Source organism: Onychomys torridus, chromosome 9 (assembly GCF_903995425.1).
Source record: "Onychomys torridus chromosome 9, mOncTor1.1, whole genome shotgun sequence".
NCBI lineage: Eukaryota > Metazoa > Chordata > Mammalia > Rodentia > Cricetidae > Onychomys > Onychomys torridus.
This window is the reverse complement of record NC_050451.1, coordinates 69,935,144-69,948,571: the sequence shown is the minus strand read 5'-3', so window position 1 is coordinate 69,948,571 and position 13,428 is coordinate 69,935,144.

Genomic DNA, 13,428 nt, shown 5'->3' with positions numbered 1-13,428 from the left:
TGTGCTTGTCATTCGTACTTCAGGTGAGGCTGACTAATCCCTATGCATTTAGAAATGACAATTTCAGTGTGTCAAATTATTGTATATGGTAATTTTGAAAACAAAATGTCTGTCATAAAGTAATGAATAAATATGCTTCAATATGAAGAGTTGATATCAGAAGCTATCCTGAAAAAAACGGTAACAATGTGGATCCTTATAGAACTCAATTAAGTATTGTCTAAGAAATCATCAGCTACACTATAGACAATTAAAACTGGACATAATCAATAATACCCTTATAAAATTAAAAATACAAGTTCCAAAAGGGAAAACATCCTGAACATATAATAAATATGGAGAGATTTTGAAACTATATAAAATACATCAAGCACTTGAACATTAGAACTCACAGTCTGCTGAAAAATAAGTGATGTAACTACTTTCGGTTAGTTTAATGGTATCTATTAAATCTGATTGCTTCTGTAATTATAACACACACACACACACACACACACACACACACACACACACACAGAGTTTGTTTTCCTCAGAGTGACAGCGTTAGTGTAAAGAATTCAAACTACAAATAACACACATATGCATCAATAATAGAAGAGATAATAAAGTTGCATTATAGACCCGAAAAAAAAAAAAAAAAAAAAACAGAAGTGGGAATGAACAACTGACACCTGGAAATTTTAACTAATTTCTCAATCATTGTTCTGAATAAAAGAAACCATGAGAAATGAATTCTCTATCACAGTTAATTCAGAAGAGCAAACTCAAATATAATAGAGAGCTCAAACACAGTGACTGTGGGGGAGCTTCTATAAATGCTGATCAAGTTTTACTTCCAAATATTACAGACATAATTCTCTTTTATAAAATGCCTCTTGATGTTCATTTTAATTTTACACTGTGTGTGTGTGTGTGTACATGTGTGCATGTGTGTGTGTGTATAGAATTACAATTTAAAAAAAAAAACCAAAAACAAAACCTTTTTAACCAAAGACTGTTTCAGAGGTTAATCCTCTTAGAGAGGATCCATATCTTACCCTTAGCACTACATCTTAGGGAATTAACATCTGTAACTTCAGTTCCAGGGGGTTCAACATCATCTTTGAGCACCAGGCATGTATGTATGTGGTGCACACAGACTATCATGCAAGCAAAATCAATATACATAAAATAAAAACAAAGATTTTTTGTGTTATTTAAATGGGAAGTGGGAAATAAAATATAATATATAATACACCTAGGAAGAAATAAAACTGCAATTTCTAATTCTTAAAAATCCATGATATTATTGATAGCTTTGTTACATTACATAGCATAATTATATTTTTTACGTCATTAAATCATAAAAGAAGTAAATCAGAAAGATACATTCCAATTATAGTAAAACAAATATCTGTGGAGGTACTGTTTACATTTTATGCTTTCTCATGAAAAAAAATTAAACTACTACTTGTTGAGTGCTTGTTGTGTGCCAATATTGCTATTAATTATTTGTGCACCAAGGTAAGTTTACCAGAATTGTACAAAACATTTGGTAGTAGTGGAAATATGATTGAAATAGGCTTCCAAAGTTCATTTCTGAACTCTTATAAAGAAAAAAAATTAAGATTATAATATCACCTGCTTAGCAAATAAAAGCTCAGTATATGTCTACTACAGACTCATTGAAAAAGGTTTGGGTAACTTGTGTGGAAGCACAGAGAAAATTATAGCAACCTTTTGTTTTCAAAGCACTGGCTAGTCATCCAATAGGCAGATAATTGCATCATTTAGGAAGTCTCAACTGTCAGAAACTCCACTTGGTAGAAAAGACAGCCTCTAGGAAAATCATCATAGCTGCTGTATGTTTTATCAAGGAAGTACATTGAATTGATTAACATGCATGATAGAATACAAGGTGTGCTGGAGAAACAATGAGACCAGTGTGACAGAACTAAAGCAGCCAGGACATATCTAGTGTGAAAGGAAGACAGGAAGAAGGCAGGGACACAATTGATTTATAGAACAGTAGAAACTGCCAGAATCCAATTATTTGACAAAGAATTCGGATGAATGTTGTGTTTAAAGAAAGCTTTGGTTATCTTGAGTAAATGTGGCGTAATGCTATAAGAAATAACAAAGTTATCCTAAAAACAAACAAACAAACAAAAATAAAAGAAGGTTGCATATGACAGAGACATAAGAGGTATAGGAAACAAAGTCACAGATGCTGAAGCTGTCATTCTGCTTGAGTAGCAGATTTTAAAGTTTTGCAAACACATTGTTTCTGCATTCATAAAAAATGGTGAAATATACAGTCCTGTAGTTTTCCTCCATCTGTGAGTCATGTGATCATTCAGTATCAGTGGTAGCTCTATACTCTGGTCATTCAACAAATCCTTGAAGCAAGAGTGTTCAATGACTGTTATTTCCACTGACCATGTGAAGAGTCAGTAGTGACTGAGAGGTTATAGGATTGATGCTGCTGGCATTCTGAAAACATCTCTCTCCTTAAGCTCCTGAAGACATTGACACTGCCTTTATACCATCTTGACATTCATCGCTTTTTCTCATATCTCTATAATAAAAATGCCCAGTGCCTGAGAACCTGACACACATCAGCCTCCAGTCATCTTTGGAGGACTCACAACCACCTTAGAGAATCCAGAGTGACATGGTGTGGTTTAACACCTTGTGCTGCAATTACAGCAGTGACAAGCTAAGGAGACTCTGAGTTTTGTGCTCATTTAAACTTCATTAATTTGGGTAAGAAAATGTTTAAAAGCAACAGATGAAAAATTGACATTTATAAATATATATTTATCAAACAAATCAAATTCATTTCAAATTAACCTATGCTCTATATGCTTTCCATAGCCATTGGAAAAGAAACAGAAGCAGTAGGTGTGACAGACAGGCAACTTTTGTGGGAATATGCTAAGAGTGGAGTAGAAATATGTTGTACAATCTCATAAAATTGTGGCATCATGGTCCTACAGTGGATCCTTAGAGCCAGGCAGGAAGATGCTGATAGGGAAGTTATAAACTGGATGTCTCCATGGAGTAAGAGTCTGATTATTTATTAAAACCAAACTCTTCAAGATTTCAAATGATAATTGTTACTATTGAGCACTTAATCTTTGTTGGCTTCATTCTAAGTAAATGGCAAAAGTTCCCAATTCAATAGTCCCGGCAAACATACTTACACTATGGTAATGACTCCCATTGAAAAAGGACCTAAGGCTTCAAGGAAGTTAGTGGGCTCACATTAATCAAAGCTGGGTCTTAAAACAGTTGTTCACCCTTTCATGAGATGACTCAATGGAAAAGACATGTCCATATTCATATGAAGTGCATGGGAGAATGTGGACAATTAAGAAGGCCTCCTCAGACTCTGTAGAGTCAGTTCCTTAGAAACAAAGTTGCCATACTGTGTCTAATTTTATGTTTTCCTTTATCTGGTTTATAACAACTATTGAAGTTACATGGTTTCAGTAAATGGGATGAAATAATTTTGTAATAATGGGAGCCTCAGAAGCAGCTTAAACCAACAGTCTAGAGATTTGATCAATGATTATATGTGAGAAAGACACAGGTACCCTGGGCTTCCCTTTATCTAATGTCATTATGTAGGAAAAACACTATTTGCAATGTCATTTGTAAATATATAAAAGAAAACAATACTATCTCTGCAAAAACTTGTAATTTTGCATCTATATATATATATATTTTATCTTAATTACAATGTGAAAAGTATTTCAAAGATGTTGACTCCAAAAAGATTTTAAAATAGTAGCCTATTCTAATATTAATATATTTTCATGGGTTCATTTATTTTGAACTTTCTTCTTATGTTTTTGATGAGAAACTTTAGTATGTGTATGTAAAAAATATACATACAAATCCATAGAAATACATTTTTTGAAAAGTAACAGTTGGTCAGAATTCCTTAAAAAGTCACAAGAAAGTCTGAGAATTTCCCCAGAGAAAAGCTCACTCATGCTGCCCTGTTTCTTACAGGGAATTCACTTTAGACCACTTGTGAATGGTTTTCCAAACATTGGTCACATAAATATTTTTGGAAGCTTCCTTCTATTCACCATTCAGTCAGGTATTTCTCAAAGACCATGGAGTTTAGTTTTCTAATAGAAATATAACCAGAGGGGAAATAGAGTTCCTGTTTTTCACTCTCTAAGAAGGTAGCGGCCTAGCTGAGGGTATAAGGGACACAGAAATATATACAAGTTTTAAAACTACCTCTGGCATAAAAATAAGAAAAGTTTACTTATTTATTTAATATGAAGTAAAAACAAAACAAAAGAAAACAAATAAAAATGAAACAATAAATGCTATTGCACTTCCTCCCAATCCTAGCACTTCATACTCTAAAATTGTTTTCTTTGTAGGAGTTCAGCTTGACCCCTGTGTTCTATTAAAGCAGTCTGAGTATCTTCCTTGCCTCTTTAGTTTTGGCAAGTGCAAGTTTTGCTTTGGCAGTAAGTGGCAGTAGATACAAAGAGACTGATTGGATGTCACTAACCAATCATGTTATTTCAGTAGCAAAGAGCAAAAATACTAAAGCAGACATCAGTGTAATATGTAGTCTAGCATGCCAGTAAAGATGTACTGTAGCTAAAAGTTGCCCTGTGCCTGCCCAGCTCCCATGGCCCCGTGGTCCCTCTCAGACCCAAGTAAACACACAGATTCCTTCAGTTAAAACTGTCCAGCCATTTGCTCAGGCTTACTACTGGCTAGATCTTGTACGTAAACTCAGCCCATTTCTGTTAATCTGTATGTCACCATGTGTTCCATGTGTTTACCTGTGAGCTGCTCCCTGGACAGCGGGATGGTGTCTCCTCACTCAGCCTTCCTCTTCCCAGAATTCTCCTTGTCTGCTTATCCTGCTATATTTCCTGCCTGGTTACTGGCCAATCAGCATTTTATTAAAGCAGTGTACAAAAGCATTATGCCACAGGAGAGTACAACAATATACAGTGGACAACAGAGAGGGATTTGGAGGCAGATGGAGAATTCTAATCATTCCATTAAAGGAAAAGCTGAAGTATGCTACCAGTTTGTAGCTTTGAAGGTGATCTCAAAATCTGCTGAGTATATCCAGCATAACTTAAGGAAGATTGTGAATGATAGAAATGCACCATCAATTAATTGAATGGACTATAAATAGTGGTAGAATGGGCTTTAACATAATAATTCAACTACTGTTTATACTGAGTTAATAAATATCACAGAACCCTCAAGTCCCTATAATGAGCCATCAGTAGACTGTGGTTTCAAATTTAATAGAAGAGAAATCACCAAGCCTGGAGTAACTCCTTTATTCTGTCCTATTTTCTTTATTTCAGTGTTGATATATAAATGCATTTCGCTCAATAAATCTCAGTATTAAACTATTTTGTCTATTATTTGTACCAAATTACAAAGTCAAATGTAATGTTTACATTAAACTGAAGGAATCTGTATGAAAAAGATATCATAAAAGCTGAGAGTAGAGAGGTCAGGGGCCCTAGGGGAAAACTTACTTCCATTAATTTGCTAAAGAGACATAGAATCAAAATGACTGTCAATGATGTACTGTGATACTCAGATTAGAGTATTGCCTCTTTAGAGATTCTTCTTACAGTAGGTATGAATTATCACAGAGACCCAAACCTGGAGATGTAAAGAGTGAGAAGCTTTGGAGCACTTTACTCTAATTGGGATGTCTTTTATCAAACCCTCACTTCAAGGCTCAGTGACCTATGAAAAAGAGGAGACAGAAAGACTGTAAGAGCCAGATGTAGAGGGTGATGCTAAGGGAATAACAGCTTCCAGATGCAAGACTGCTCAATACATATGACCTAACAGAGATTGTGAGAACACACATGAGACCTACATAGATTCAACAAACAAAGAACCAGCACAGAGAAGGAAGAGTAGACATAAACCCTGTTCAGTCCCAAACAGCTATTTGCAATTGATACCTGCTGGGAAAGGGGGGGGGGATCAGTTTTCTCCAGTGGAGTGTCAATGCCTATATCAAACACAGTCCAGGTCAGTTTTAAGGCCCAAGAGTATTTGGTCAACACACAACAGACTTCATGCTTTTTGTTTGTTTGCTCATTTTGTTTTGTTTGCTTGTTTTGATTTTTGTTTGTTTGTTTGTGAGGTTTTTGCTTTGTTTTTTTTGATACATTTGACTAATTTGTATCTTTTTAAGTTTGTTCGGATTTTCATTTTTATTCTATTTTCATATTCTTTTTCTTTTCCACAAAAGAGAGGACATGAAGTCTAAGTTATGGAGGCGCAGAGGATGTGAGAGAAATTGGAAAGAGAAAGAATATGAACGAAATACATTGCAAGAAAAAAAATCAGAAAAAGTATTACTAAAACAATTGAAAATATTTTTTCGAAAATCATGCAGATTTGTCTTTATATGTAGGCAACCCCCCATGAAATATTCCAGACAAAGAAAGATTAGGAAAAAGAGAGCTGATGGCTATCGAGCTTCCAGGAAAGTGTCCACAGTAATGCGGGGTCCTGCTGCTGTCAGTGGTAGGCAGTGGGCCACCCTCAGGCTACACCTTTGATGTATGTTTGTAAATACTTACTAACATTATAGACTCTGCGAAACAAAACAGAAACATAGCAGATGTTTTGAAAATTTTTTTTAAAAAGTGAATGAGTAAATAAATACACACGGAGTGGGGTGAAATGTATGTGACATTCATTCTTCCTCAGTAATCTCATATACTTCTCTAAATCCTATTTTGACCAACAAAATACCCTTGCCCAAGTGCGTGCTTACTCATTTTTTAATCATAGTTGATAAATTAGACTAATATTTTATCCCTCCATGCATTTTTGGGAGATTTCCATTATTTTAAGTAGTGTATCTTTTGTTTTGTTCTTTTTTTATTTTGTTTTCTATTAATGTCAACTAATTATTTGACAAGGGTTTGTAAGTCCAAATTAAATTGTCCATTTTAATTGCTTTATGTTTCTAGTCAGGCAATTTGGTGTTGCAATAAGACAAGTGACTCGTGTGCTACCACTGAGGTGTTTGGGACGATGTTTCTGAAAGCTAGACAATTTCATTGACAAATACAGGGTTTTAAAAATACACTAAAGATGCTTTCTAAGTTCCTGTAAATTTTTCACTATGGAAAATAATTTCACTATGACTGAAGCATACACAAATTAATGCAAGTCATGTTGTGTTGAATTTTAAGTAAAGTTTTTCTGATAGTTTGTATATTGTGACTCAATGTAATTTACTAAAATGATTACCTTCCTATATTTTACAATACTCTTTAGTTTTATATATGCTATGTATTTTAAAATATTTATATTTTCAAAATAAATATACAATGCCCAGAAAAGATAGATGCCAAGTTACAAGAGAAATTGAAAATATTTCCATAATCAGAAGACTACATTCTCATGTCACTCTAAAACATTTATCAGTAGTGTCTGAATTATTCTTTGTTACATAATATGACAAGGTTATTTCAAAGCATGGACGTCCCCTCTATTGGCCGTCATTACATTCTCTTGCACCCAATGTATTTCTGAGTTAAGTGTTCTAAGCCAGACCAGTGAATTCTGCCATCCACTTGGATCATGAATTCTTTTCATCTCCGACAACTTTTCAGATTTTTGCTGCATTTTCTTTCATTTGATTCTTGTATCCATAAGAATCCCCCATCCTCTTGAAGTTTATTTTGTGCTTTAAAGAAGAAAAACCTCCCTTGGGAGCCATCTGCAACCCTGAAGCCCACAGAAGTTCTGAGGAAATATTTGTAATGCTGCCATCTACCTGAGTGGCATGAGAGATCTGAAGCTGCTTGAAACATATGAAACACCATCCAACAAGTAGGTATTCTGAAACACAACAGCTTGCATGTAGAAAAGTTGTTAATCCTGGAACACCAGGTTCTATGAACCATGAGTTATGAGCAGATTTCAAATATTGAATTGTAATCACTAAAAACATTAAACTTGATAATAACAAGGTAAACTTTTATTCCTTTTTACAAATAAAAATATGTGTCAAAATGTCCTTGAAAAATTAAAATATACATTCCAAATCTCAAAAATAATTTAATTTGTCTGAGAAATTTAATATCTGTATATATTTCAAACAAAATCATGGGAAAAATAACTAAAATATTGTTATTTTCTTTGAGAAATCAATTAACAGTTCCTTGAAACAGATAAGGGTCATGATAATGTGTTGCCTCACTAAAACGACCAAGCTTATGAAGTCAAACAGCCAAAAATATGTTTTAAAAAAAACATAAGATAGTTCAGCTGTTCACAACATTAATTAAAGGAATAGTAGTCACTGCCTTTTTCAAATGTCAGATACCTTTGAAGGTCAATGTAACTGAACTGACTTATAGTGCTTTGTATTGGCTTGGATCATGATGAAAAAGAGATCAGTCTCTTATTAGATAATATATAGAAGAAAGTTAAATATTAGATGTTATGAAAAAAACCAATGACATAGAGACAATATATAGTTGGTATGTGCAAGTGCTTATAATCCTTCGATGGCTACATAAGGACACGGAAGCCTGAAATAAACACAGGAAGCTCCTGACTGCATTCTTCCAGATTAAATATAAAGAAAAATGAACTTGTCATTGTTAGTTTCAAACATAGGTGATACATAAGACATGTAAAGTGCTAATAGACTTATTTATGTGTGCTAGACTTTATTAAGAACATCATTCAGAACTGCATTATAATGATTTTAATTTGCAATTGTCATGTATAAATATTAAGAAGATTTTTAGACTTTTTCTTCTTCTTTTTGGGGGGAGAAACAAGTCACAAGCATATGGGAACAGACCAGGGAGGACAGGGAAGTGAGTGTGCTTGGGATTCATGAAAAGAAATTCCCAAATAACCAATAAAAACATTATGAAAAAAGTATTCTTGAATAAATTTTTCTATCCCTGACATTATTGGAGAAAAAAGCTGAAAGGCTATGAAGCCAAAAAAATAAAAATAAAAAAGACAAGATCTGAATATGTACTAATTCTGTTCAATCTAGTTACACGTTTGCTTATTTCATTTAAATTATATGTATTGAATTGTACAAGCTGTTTCAAAGGGCAATCTGTTCCAAAGATGCTGAAAAGTGATGAAAGATGTAGAATGAGACAAATATATGTAGCAACAGTCTTGAATAATGTTGATGTGAAAAGCCAAGGAAATACGTTTTGAAATCTGACACGTTAGTTTGCAGCCTCTTTGAAGATGATAGCATATTTTCTCTCTTTGTTTCTTAATAATTCCTCTAACATTGCAAAAAGTAAAATTCCTATAGTTGGAAGATGCTCAGTGTTGTATTGCATTGTTCTTGAATACACTTCTAGATTCTGAATTATGTTCTGTATCAGATATTTGCATTGTTTCTTGTATTTTAATGTTATTTTTGATGTCTGTTTTTGTGTGCAGTTTTCATTATTCATTCTTCATAATGTTTCCCTTGCTTTTCTAAACTTGATTATGATATTTTTTCTTTTGCATGTGTTGTGCTAATAAAGAAATCTTTAAAATTACTGTTTTTAATGGAAATTCTGAATTTCTTGATGATATTTCCTAAACTTGATGCACTGGGGATTAGGGATTTTTTTTTATTTTTATTTATTTATTTATTTATTTTTAAAATTGGGCTGGGATTTTTTTGTCCTGTTATGTTCTTATGTGTTTTACATAACCTAAGATATTGGAACATGTTTTATAATTATATTTATTGAACTTTATTTTTCATTACAAATTTTTATTTTGTAGAATAAGATACTATACATCTCTAATTTTGTAGTTATTTTTCCTATATGATTTTGTGCAGTTTCTTATTTTGTTAATGTCACTGTGTTATTAATATCCTTTACTATCATAATGTGATCAAAGATCTTTAATTATTCTTAGTGAAAAGTTTCATTATGGATGAGGACTATGCCAAAGATATCCTTCCTTTCCTTTGGAACTAGTTGGAATAAATTGGTACTGGCAGAAGGGAGGCCATTTTGTTCAGTAGTATGGCCACTGTTCAGTTGTACTTGCTATAACAGAGAGCCTCCTGGCCATACTTGTACCAGAAACTCTGGTTAAACTCAGGCACACATAGAAAAGCATGTGGCTAGAAGGGGAATTTGTTGGAAAGAACAGATTTAGTAACAAAGGAATTTTAACTGGAAAGGAGCTGTTGGCATGAAAATGACTAACACTCATTAGAAATGGATGAAACTATCAAAACTTCGTAATGTTATACAGTTTTACAAATTTATCACAGTTTGAAAAGTAGTTGTTTTGTTTTTTAACTTTGTTTTAATCTTGTATTTATTTTGATTTGCTGTGATTATGTTATTCCATTTATGTTTTTGACCTATACATTTATTGTACTTTGTTCCATTTTTAATTTTGTCTTATAATTTTTCTACCATTATTTTTATTCTAAAAGCCTATGTATTTTCTGTTTTTATTATAACTGATATAAAATTTGTCACAATTTTGTTTCAATAACTGTTTATATTAAGAATTTGTATAAGTAAATTTTAAAGTTTTAGATTTGCTTGATACTTTAAATGTTTTAGGTAGAAGCGAGTAGTAAAATGTTCGCTGCAAATCTTGCTCACAAAATAATTTATTTTCATTTTAGATAAATATAAGTAAATATATTTTCCAATATTATCTCACTATGTAATTTATATGCCATGGATTCTTCAGCATCTCAATTTCTTCAAAAGCTATAGATTGTACTTTAAATACAAATTAGTTTGTCAAATACACTATGATAATTGTAATCAGTGGTTGTTTATCACACATCATGCATACACACAATTTAGTGAATTTTGATCTTCCATAGTAACCATAACACATTTGTTTCCTGAGAAATACCATCATATTTAGAGTCAGATTCCTCATCAATTTCACTTATGTCAACAAGCTAATTGAGCAGGATAAATTGAGCTTGAACACTAGTGAATTAAGGATTGTTTAGAGGAGAAAGAAAGATTATGCTGAATTTTAATAAAATGCTAAAAAAATATATAGTCGTTTGTTCTGCTAAATAATATGTGCACTTTGTTCTGTACATTCAAAGCTGGGTGGTTTTCTATTTCTAATCATTCTGACATTTTTTTTATGGCAGAAACAGAATAAAATCAAATTGAGTTTATCCAGGTTGGCAGTTTAAGTGAATAAAAATACATGTGAAGGCTTAGACTAATTATGAAATATAATAAGGTATAGGGTGAATCAAAGTGTCCACCTGACAATGAAGATAAGCAAATTGAGTGATTCCAAAATTTTATCACTAGGGAAAAGAAAGTCAGGTGTAGTTGGAGGTTTTCCTGTGTCCCAGTCTACTGGCAGTTGGGACCTATTACTCCCTCTCACATCCCCCAGGTAAACACACACAGAGGCTTATATCAATTATAACTGTTTGGCCACTTGCTCAGGCTTATTACTGAATAGCTCTTACACTTAAATTAATCCATAATTCTTATTTATGTTTAGCCATGTGGCTTAGTAATTTTTCTCAGTTCTGCCTTGACATCTTGCTTTCTCTGTGTCTGGCTGGTGACTCCTGACTCAGCTCTTCATCTTCCTAGAATTCTCCTAATCTGCTTATTCCACCTATACCTCTTGCCTAGCTACTGGCCAATGAGCATTTTATTTATCAACCAATCAGAAAAACACATATTCACAGATTACATACTAGGGACCAACCTCAGCAATTTCAAGGGTCTTGAAGGCCAGGGATGTCTGGCAGGCACAAGAAAAGACTGGGACACAGGAGTTGGTGCAAGCTAACGAGTCTTGTCAGATCTAGAGATGTGCATTTTCTCTGTCTTCTGATCTGACTCAACCTCAATCTTTTATTGTAATAATACAAGGAAATGGGGGATGAGAAAGTTAAACAGATGATTGAGCTCTTCACAATAGTTTCAAAAGTTCTTTTTGTAAATAAGAAAAGTGTACCCATGCCCCTTGATTGCACACAGAAGTTCTCAGGAAGAAAGCCAAAGCATAGAAGTTTATTCTTTTGCATGTTAATAATTATCAGAACATCTGAGGTAGTCACCCCAGAGGCCATCTACTTGCAGTTTCTAAGAAAGTACAGAAATACAAACAATGGTTTAAAGTACCAGACTATCAGCTTCCTCTCAGCCTACATACTTCTTCATCACTCTGTAATTCGTCAAGTTGTCGGCTAATTACTTATGAACAACTCTTGTCTTTTATCCAATCTATATGTCACTCCATCTACAGTTTTCTCCCACTAGCCTTCGGGGTTTTTCCCATGATCTGTAGAACAGCTTTAACTCCTGCCATTGTCACAATCTCAATATCCCTTCTAATGTCATGGAAACCACCACAAGAGAAAGAAAATCATAAACAACAAATGCCCCAGCATATGTTTCCAATAAAATGAGACAGTTCTTTGCTTATTACAATATAAAGCATGTTACAGGTATACCACACAATCTCACAGGCCAAGCACTCATAGAAAGATCAAATTGAACTTTAAAGGATATGCTAAATAAAAAGTAACAGGTAATAATGACTCCTAGAAATAGATTACATAGTGCTTTATTAACCTTCAATTTTCTCGGTGCCGATAAGAAAGAAACAACAGCTGTGGAGAGACATTGGACAACAGACAAAACTCCTGAGCTAAACCAACTGGTTTATTTCAAAGATGTGTTGACCTCAGAATGGAAACCTAGATATGTCCCACGTTGGGGAAGGGGTTTTGCTTTTGTTTCCACAGGAGAAGAAAAGCTATGGATACCAACAAAATTAATATGTGGAGTGTATCCCATATGTAACTACTGCTTCCTTTATATTTTTAAAGTCCTTTGTTGAAATTGCTTGTAATGTATATGTCGTATATGGCTCGGGGTATGTGTCATCTGCTGGCTTCTCATGGATGATAACAGGATAAGCCATTCATTGTATGAGAGCCATTTGGAGATGTTACAACCTGTATGGTCTTGCCCTTCTGTTTACTAGATCCCTTGTCATGTTTATTGAGAGTTTCCTCCAAGGCTTGTAAATGAGCACCTAGGGTCTGTTCCAGGGAGTAAACCTTCTCTCTTGTAAGGGATTCCAGATTTTTCATGGAATCATGGAAGTTTTTATGTTCTTCTGAAACACATGATTCCATGGACCTTATCTTATCAAGTATTGATAATTTTTCTTCCTTATATAGTGTCTGAGTAGCTACAACTTCACTCTGGAGAGTTAGTGTTCTATCCATATAAAAACTCATATTTATTTTCAATAAAAGCAATATTGGATACAAGCTTGTTTTGTAAATTCTGGTTAGCAGATTCCAGAGAGAGAATATTTTTACCTAAGTCCTGATTAGCAGATTCCAGAGAAAGAATCTTTTTCTGTAAGTCCTGGTCAGCAGATTCCAGAGAAAGAATC